The following is a 9792-nucleotide window of genomic DNA, read 5'->3' as shown; positions in this document are numbered from 1 at the left end:
GACGAGGTGATCAGCTCGATGTAAGGAATGAGCAGGCAAGTCATCGAGATACGGTTGCACAATGTGTTTGATGTCATGAAACACATAAGACATCGCCCTTTGAAAATTTTCTCCGGCATTCTAAAGCCCAAAAGGTAATTTGCAATAAGCAAATGTCCCCCATGGACAAATGAAAGCCATTTTTGGTTGATCGGCAGGTAGAATATTGATTTGATTGTATCCGGAAAAACCGTCCATGAAGGAAAATATTTCGCTGTCGGCACAATCATCAATGATTTGATCGATATAGGGAGTTGGGTAATTGTCCTTTGGATAGGCTCGATTAATGTCCCTATAGTCAATGCATATTCTTATTGTTCCCTGTTTTTTGTTAACCGGAACAATATTCGATACCCAATCCGTTAACGGGATCGGATAAATGAAACTTGCTTTCAACAATTTTTCAACTTTTGCTTTAATTGCAGCAACTTTTCGTGGGTGAATCTGACGCTAACGTTGTCGGACGGGTTTAGCGTCCGGGTAAGTCTTGATCTCATGAACAACAATTGCGGGATCAATTCCTGGCATTTCCTCATAGGACAAGGCAAACACGTCGCGGAATTCTTGAAATAGGGCCTTATATATCTGAATTTCGTCATCTATACACGAGGCACCTATATGAATGTTCTCAACAATTCCGGGCTTAACCGAAATGTCAATAGGAATAGTTCGAGAGATGTTTCCCAAATTTAACTCTGGATTGGGATGTTTCATTGGATTCTGAGGTTCCTTGACATATTCAGTTGTAAAAATTGATGAGAAATCATTTTCAAAACGATCATCCTCAGGTAAAAACAAAGATTTGTGATGGATATCTTCCCATGGTAAATCATCTACACATAGGATTTCACGAATTTTCTCATCAGAGTGAACAAGTTCAGAAAACGTGGTTAAATACGAGGTTGATGTGAAAAGTGATTCCTCACGGACCACATTCATTAAGTCATTTTCGGTTGAAGATGGGTCGGCAAAAGACTGCACGGCTTAATAGGCAATTTCATATGGACTCAAAGGCATGGCATTACCAAATGAGTCTATCTCAGATTCAGAAGGAATGATCCAAGGATCATCATAAACAATGGTGTCTGATGTAATCATATGAATGGTTGCAAATGAAGACGCTGCGTTGATTGGAGGAAAAGGAAAAGTTCCCAGTAAACCGGCGTCTTTAACTAATCCTACTCCAACATCCTTATATGGGATAGTCGTTTTACCGACATGTTGAATACTCTCCGAAGAGGCTGGGTCGGATGAAAAGAAAGCCAGCTGGTCTATTATTACGATCTTTCCATTGTGTGGAAACTTTATTACTCGAAAGACCGATGAAACGACCGCTGTCATAGCGTAAGACCAACTTCGACCCAAGAGAAGGTTGTAATCTAGAGGGGCATCAACCACCTCCACATCTAGACTAACGGTTTTTCCTTCAACCCCTATAGGCAAATCCTGTAGAATGCCAAAAGGATGAAACCCACGGCCATCAAAGGCCTTTAGAATTGTCGGGGATTGATTTAGCGAAGGAGAACCAAGCGATCTCCAACACTGTATCTACATAATACACTTTGAGGCTCCCTCATCAATTACAGTCCGATGAATAGGCCTGTTTTTTACTATCACTGGAATCTGGAAATCCATTTGATGAGGCAACTGCGGTGTACTATTTTCTAGATCGAAGATTATTAGGTTCGGGTCCTGAACATCAACAGCTCCTATAGCCGACAAAAGTAATTTACGTTGTGCTGGACATGATTGCAGCACTTCCAAAGCCGACATTTCTGAGGGTGAAACAGCTAAATCCTCAACAATGTTATAATTTTGAGCCGCTCACGCATGTGGATTGAAAGCTAACTTTCGAAGTATACCCTTGGCAGGCGGTTTGATTACCAAGTCTGGATTAGGTTTCTCGATCTGTAGTGGATCGGAACCGGGAGCTGAGGTTGATGGATTAGAATGAGAAGATTCTGCTTCTTTACCATCAACAAGACTTTTACTACTATAATCTTGCGATCGAGTCGCAATCCTAACATGGGAAATCATCAGTATGGGTTCTTCATTGGCACTCGAGGATGAACCTATCATCTTACTATCTTGATCTGGAAAAGGATCCTTCAAAACAGCAGGAGTTTGGGAACCCTTGACAATCTTCGCAACCTCTGCACGATGAGGGCAGTCTCTTGTAAAATGTTCATCGTCACAAATGAGACAAGGATAACGAGGTTTGCGCTTTTCATCGTTGGATTCTGCCTTTTCAGGTTTCTCCTTTGAACTTTTGTCTGTTTTATTCTTCTTCTTTCCTTTCTTCTTCCCACCGGATTTTGATTTGGCTGTAGATGACTCTACAACGTGAATATCGGCGGAAATTTCTGCAGAAGAATATCCTGTTGGGGAACCAGGTAAGGTTATGATAGGGGAAGAATTCTTGGAAGACTTCTTCTTACTCTTAGTGTTAACCATACCAATCATACCATCAGCGGCATGAGATCCCGAAGGAGCTGCAGCGATTTGATTTTGCTTGGGAAGATCGGGGATTTTTTCATGTAACGTACCTGACTGAGTATAGACCAAGTCAAGGTACTGTGCTTGAGAAATCACTTGCTCCTCAGTAACAACTCCAGCTTTAGCAACATCTTCAGTGATCTTTGGCAACAAAGATTTTACAAACCACTCAGCCAAGATCTAATCCGGAATAAATACCTTCACTAAACGTCGTCGACGTCTCCACTCATGAATATAATCTGAAATGTAAGTGGATGTTGATTGTTTTAGCGAAGTTAACAATTCCGTGCCATTGTCATATCGGACTGGCAACTGAAAATGAGTTAAAAACAAGGTAGCTAACTGACTAAAATTATAAAAAGTGCCTCGCGGTAACTCAATGTACCACTTGGCCGCGAGACCAATTAGAGTGTGCTGGAAAAGTCTAAGACGGATTGAATCATCTGTGATGGAGTTAGACGCACACCAGAGGTGGTAATTCATCACATGGTTCGACGGGTCCTCTCCTGATTTACCTTCGAACTTGGGAATGTCACTGGGCAACTTATTCGGCATTGGCGGCCAAAACGGAAGATAATTAATGGGATTGTTTGTTAGGCGCGACAAGTCATGTAAGTCCAAAGTTGCGATAAATGGTAACTGCCGATTAGGATCCCTAAAACTCTGGGTCATGAGACCAGCCCCAGGAGGAGGATATCCAGGATAACTGGAATAGGAATGGGATTCGGGATATTGTATCCTCCTGGAAAACCAGTATTAACCAGACCGTACTGGGGTTGTTGAGGTTGTTGATAAGTGTACCCAGGGTACGGTTGATACTGATAAACTGGCTGCTGCACAGCAGGACCGAATTGGTACTGTCCCTGGTATGGTTGATAAGTGAATTGTGGTTGACTTGTGACAACCGTACTTAAACCAGGTTGTCCTACAGGCATCTGAACCGAAGTTTGAATCGTAGATCCAGACGGTGGTAAAGATGTCTGAGGAGTAGATACAAGAACAGTAGAAACCAGAGCTGTCGATAATCCAGAAGTAGGTGGGGTAGATTGAACAAATGTTGCGCCAGTTGTAGCAGTCGTTTGAGGCAGAGTACGAGGTGTACTAGGCCCAGGCTGAGAAACTACCGAAGGTACAGAAGTTTGAATGTTAGACTGGACTGGCTGCTGGGGTGTACGAGAAACTAAGGGTTGTCCAGTTTGAGATGAAAACTGTACACTTGGCTACAACACCTGTTGGGTTTGCGATGGATCCCACACTATATTCATTCCAGGGTACTGACCCATAACAGGTTGAGAATATTGAGGACCATAACCGGGTTGAGGGTAGGATTGATAATTGAAAGGTACATTTCTCGTTCCTTGAACATACGTTTGACCGGAGGGTGGTTGGAAACCTTGGTTCGAGTATTAACCTTGGGGTTGATACCCTTGAGGCACATACTGATACTGGGGTTGACCTTGAGGTATAAATTGATACTAGGGTTTACCTTGGGGTACATATTCAGTCTGGGGTTGACCTTGAGGAACGTATTGTCCAATAGGTATGTACTGTCCTTGAGGTTGCCCCCCAGATGCAAATTGTGTACCTTGAGGTTGCCCCCCAGGCGTTAATTGAGGCTGCCCCACAGGCGGTAATTGGCCACCTTGAGATTGAGGATTGGGAATAGAACCTGACATCATAAGAATGTCTTCTACGCTCAACGGCTTAGTACCATTGTTTCCAGTTAATAACCCTTGCTCAATGGGTTGAGGAGATGCTCCCGAAAAAGTACCAGAAAGTGACTGATACCCGGAGGGAACAGAAGGACCGCCGTACAAAAAAGATTCGGGCGATTGAGTAAACATGGATGACTGTCCTGCCATATTGACGGGAGTATAAAAACCTCTAGGTGTTGGGTGATATGGATCACGAGGTGGTGAAAAACTTAACCCTTAGTTTTCTAGAAAATTAGTCAAAGAAAGATACCAAGAACTACTCCTAGGTGAACTGTAAAAAATTGATTCACACTCCCTTAGTTCAATAATAGGTTGATTTTCAGGGATAGGGATGCCTACTTCTTCTTCCGGAGCAAGTCCTTCAATAGCAATAAGTCCAGAAGGAAGACCTTGGGTGATTACTCTTTCTACCCTAGGTGAACCAGGACCACTAGAAGTTGGAGAAACAAACCCCGATGTCAGAGTAGCAGCAAATTCACTTTCAGGCTCGGATATTTCAAGTTCTTCACCTATATCACTAGTAGATGAAAAGCTACCAGCGATTTCGGAGACAGACACTGACTGTGGATTATACTCTGCTACTAACGGTTGAAAATCAGGATGTACTATCAAAGAAGATTCTCCTTCCTCAGGTGACCCAACTCTACTGTCTCTAGGAGTTACGAGGACTTTCAAGCCTTCAATCTAGCTCGGTACTTCCTCAGGAGGTTGGCCCCGAAGTCTACAGGACTTCCTCAGTAACTCAGCCACGTTTACAAACTGAGGAGACTGGCCCCGAAGTCTACGGGACTGCCTTGGTAATTCAGCCACAGTTAAAGACTTTTAACTACTTCACATGCAAACAAAGTAAAATCTCAATGAAAAGCACCTAAAGTCTCTAAAGAACCAAACAAATTTGAATCACACGCCTAAAGAATCTAGGAGATCAAACACACACAAACAGTAACTTTCCGTACCGAAAACACTAGTTGGTGATGAAATCCAACGTCGCAGAGTTCAATACAAAAATGGTGGTTGGAACAGTTACCCCGGAAACCTGCTTAATGAATAGATTGGCACAAGTTCCTCCACTTAACCGTCTCGAGTGAAGAGAACCCCCCAGAAAATCCAAGTGAGTCTAGCCGACGTCTGCTCCAGGTACAGTGGGATCTTCCCACCACTGTCACCTCAGGAAGAGTCCTAAAGAATATGGCCACTAAGGTTACCAACTGAGATAAATACACCTGGGGGAACAGTCTACGATCCGATACGCACGCAAGGGCAAAGTAGCAAGCTCAATCCCCTTGAAGGCTCCTTGACATAATTCAAGGTTTACCAATAAGTGACCCCAGGCTCCTCGACAATGGTTAATCCGAGGTTTACCGTTTTTAATACGTGAATATCTGGCGTCATTCCCAATGAGGAAGGATTGATTCCCACACTGGTTCGGACACGATCTCGTGCTTCTCCTTTAAGAGGAGCTTTCCCAGAGCATAAATGAAACAATTGGATTTCTTCCCTACCACAAGATACAGCTACTTGTTTGTTTTCACTGTCTTGGAGAGTTAATTACTCTCCTACTCCAAGACACTAGCCTAAGCTAAGTTGGTGTATCAGAGCGCTAGAAATAAAAATGTTACTAGGTGAATTTTACTTTAAGCGTTAATTTTAGTGGTTTTTTTTTAAGTCCAAAGGTGCGGAGATGAAACTCGTGGTATGAAGACTCGACTCAAAATCACTAAAAATGCACCTAAGATGATCTAAACAATCTTTTTCTCTTCGATGAACTTCTAAACTAAGAAAGAGTTTGAGAATGCAAATACTTTGTAAACACAAATCTTTCTCAATTAAACAAATTAAAAGAAGAGCTTTTTCCTTTCCAAAGCACTCAAAACGAGACAACTAGTTATTTCACAAAAATTTCCCTTTTTCGTTTCAAAGCATTCAATCACTACAAAACACACTTTTTCCAAAAGAGATTTTTATATTTTTTAATAAAACACTCAAAACTATGAAAATGACTAACTTTGAGATCTACAGACTATAAAAACCTATTTGAAGTCAAAGCCTACTAAAAGTCTTTTTTAAGGATGTTTTACTTAGCTAGATGTAAGCTAAGTACCAATTTATGCAGAATCACAAATTAGTCAAGAACAACCAATTTTGTTTTCTTTTTGAAAATGAAAATCCAAACTTTTAAACACAAGCTTTTCGAAGTTTTGTAAAGAGAAAACTCAAAGCGGATTCCTCAAACAAGGGGAGATTTCATAAATGGTCAGACTCATAAGAAGGCTGGTAGACACTAAGGTGATCTGAAGTCCCTACAGCTTCTAAGCTCAAAGCCACTACACAACCAAAATGAAAAACAAACCCAACAAGCAAAACTCCTAGGAATTTCACCTAAAACCCTAACACTAACGAAATCAATCCAAGGAAAGCTTCTGACAAGTTATATGCAGGTCTGGGCAGTGGATAACAATTTCTAAACACAAACTAAGCTGACTAACAGAGGAAATCTTAGGGTTTTCAAAATTTTGACAGCGTCCGCAGGCCCACAGTTGGCACAAGTGCGCTCCCGCTCTGTGCTAAAAGCCAAGCTGCGGGTAAGTACGCACTGTGTCAAGCGGCTAGGGTGCGGTCCTCTCCCAAAGCTATGAAAAACGAAAAATAACCCTGGATCTACAAACTCCACCCAATTTTACACACAACAAGCCAAAAACAGAAACAAAAATACAGTTTCTCAGGTCAAAGTAAAAACAAGGAAAACAATCAAGTCCCCAGTGGAGTCTCCATTTTGTCACACGAAATAAGTCGATCTTGCAGACAAGATAGACCTTCCTAGAATCTAAAGAAGACCTAATGACAAGCAAACCAACCAGACACTATCTTTCTCTAAATATGCTTTAATAAACAATAGCAAACAAGTGTTTTTAGGGCCTACCTTAGGTCCAACGCAAGCTTGTGGATGCCCTCGCTTCTTTGATCCAAATGAGATCCTTTTCGCGAATCTGCAAACACAAACAAGGCAAACAAATTAAATAGCACCTGAAAAGCCAATTGCATAAAACATATTTAACATGAAAGTCAAGGAGTCCATGAAACAAATAACATAAGATACTTGTTGAGAAAAATGAGTTTGATTATATTAATTCAAAAGAAGAAGAACTTTACAACCTTTGCCTTGACGTTGTACAAGCTCCTCCCAGGGTCCAGCAAGAAGTCTCCTCTACTTTGACAAGTTTCACTCACTCCCCAATGAAGCCAAAAAGGTGTGTGATCTCTCCTCTTAAGCTCAACTAGGAAGTCTTGATTTCACCAGCATTTACCCTCAAAAATATTCAGCTTTTAACCTCTTCAGCAACCAGCCCAATGCCTGTATTTATAGTGCAATGGAGGGAGGTTACTAGGTCCTCCTTCAAAGGGATAAAGCCCTCCTTCAAAGGGATAGCTCCTCTCATCAAGGGATTAGCTCCTTCTCTTTTGGGATGCATGAACCACCTCAGAGCGAACAATCCACGTCAAAATTCTTTCTAGAAACCTCTAGAATTAACCCAAAGTGAGTTTTTTAAGATAAAACTTGCGCCTTTTGACTTTCACAGGGGTCCGCACCTACACCGTTAGGGACAGAGCGGGCAGGTCCGCAGTTTTTGTACACAGAAGGTGCGGGACCGCAGATGACCATGAGAGAAAGTGCGGAACCAGAGTTACATCGATTTTTAATGTCTTTCTCTCATTTCCAAAGCTTGATTTGAAGAGCTGAGGTTTGAGACTTGCTTAGGAGGACAGTACAAGTGATGATAGACCCATACTGACTGCAAATAATCATGGTGACGATATTTTTGTGTAACAAATTGACATATGAAAGAGTGAACAAGGATGTGAATTGTCAAGGAGTAATTTTTTTTTTAATATTTGCACCACCATAACATTTCTTTACCTATTTATTTGTTTGTTGGTTTGAGCAACATAGGAGAAGGGGACCACACCAAAACTAGACCAGATGTAATATATTTTTCACAAAATTTAAAACACAAGTACTTTAATGGAAGTATTATTGAATATCCAAATGTAATTAATGCATGCATAGGGGCTTCTTATCAAATCATCTAAGTGGGAAACTCACCACTATATTGCATAATCAATCAAATGCTCATAAAGCATCAACGTGTGAAACTATAATTTGATTGACTCAACCTATACGATGAGAGACTACAAACTACTATAAATTGTAATACCTATGAATAAGAATTAAAAATTACACTCAAAGCATATTGAGCTCAACCCCCCACCTCACCAACACACAAAACCTCTAGAGGATCTACTCATTCCCATATCCCATGTGTCTTTAAAAAGTTCCATTACACTAACCCCTTCTCAATATCATATTTCCTTTCTCACCAAAGAAGGAATTAGCTTACCAATATAAATGGAACCAGGAATGCATGCCGCATGATTAAGCACAAATAACAATGAAATATCTGTTAAACACACATGGGCAACCAGAAATATGAAAGATAAAACATGACAATACAATTTTTATTAACAACTGATATACATTTATAGTACATTATTGTGACCGTTGGGTTTCACATCCCAAGGTCTCTTGGACTCCTTTTTTCCATTTAGCTTCCACACTAACCCATTGAGGATTAGGTGTCCAACATTCCCCCCCTTAATCCGAAGGGTTATGTATGAAGCCAAGAAGAGAGTTGTAATACAAAATGTGCAAAAATGCATGGCAGTACTAGGCTGAATGTGCTCTCTGAAATGTTGGTATAAAGGGCAGTGATTTAAGGATGACCACCAACACTGGAACGCTTAGTGCAGTTCTTGGAACTCTTCCAAAACTGGCAAGAAACTGAAGTCTTCTGCTAGAGGAAGTGCTCCTATTGTTTTGAAGAGGGAAACTTTCAACCATGAAAGGGAGGTCTCACCCCGTATAAAAGGGAGAACTTCAACCTAAAAAGGGAAGTCTCATCCTGTGATGGTTTAAGGATGACCAACAACTCTGGAATGCTTAATGCAATTCCTGGAATTCTTCCAAAACTGGCAAGAAGCTGGAGTCTTCTACTAGAGGAAGTGTTCTCAATTTTGTTCCTGGAATTCTTCCAAAACTGGCAAGAAGTTGAAGTCTTCTGCTAGAGGAAGTGTCCCAGATTGCCAACTGAAGGCATGTTCAGGGGAATCTTTGTCTCTGGCTACAACTCTGAATCTGGTATGGCAAGTTGTGGCTCAGGCTTGCTTGATGTGGCTTTGAAGCTTGTAGATGACCATCATTTCCCCCCCTGTCAGATACAAGGTGAGATGATGGAGAAAACTCAACTACAAGATTGTTTAATACTCTGGAACAAGTTCTGACATGCGTTTGGAATATCTTCTTGGCTGTTGATGCCCATTGCCAAGAAGCGATCCATCCAAGATGAATCTTTTTTCTTGCAAGGCGTTTGTTTTTTAAGCATCTGTTTGAAGAATGACTGGTTTTATGACAATGCTTACATGGATGAAGATCAAAACAGTGATCTTTCAGCTGGCCAACTCGGTCACAGTGTTGGCATTTCACAAT

The sequence above is a fragment of the Pinus tabuliformis genome, chromosome 7 (assembly GCF_031772625.1).
Source record: "Pinus tabuliformis cultivar Carrire ecotype Pingquan chromosome 7, CPIR1, whole genome shotgun sequence".
Taxonomy (NCBI): domain Eukaryota; kingdom Viridiplantae; phylum Streptophyta; class Pinopsida; order Pinales; family Pinaceae; genus Pinus; species Pinus tabuliformis.
This window is presented reverse-complemented; position numbering follows the sequence as displayed.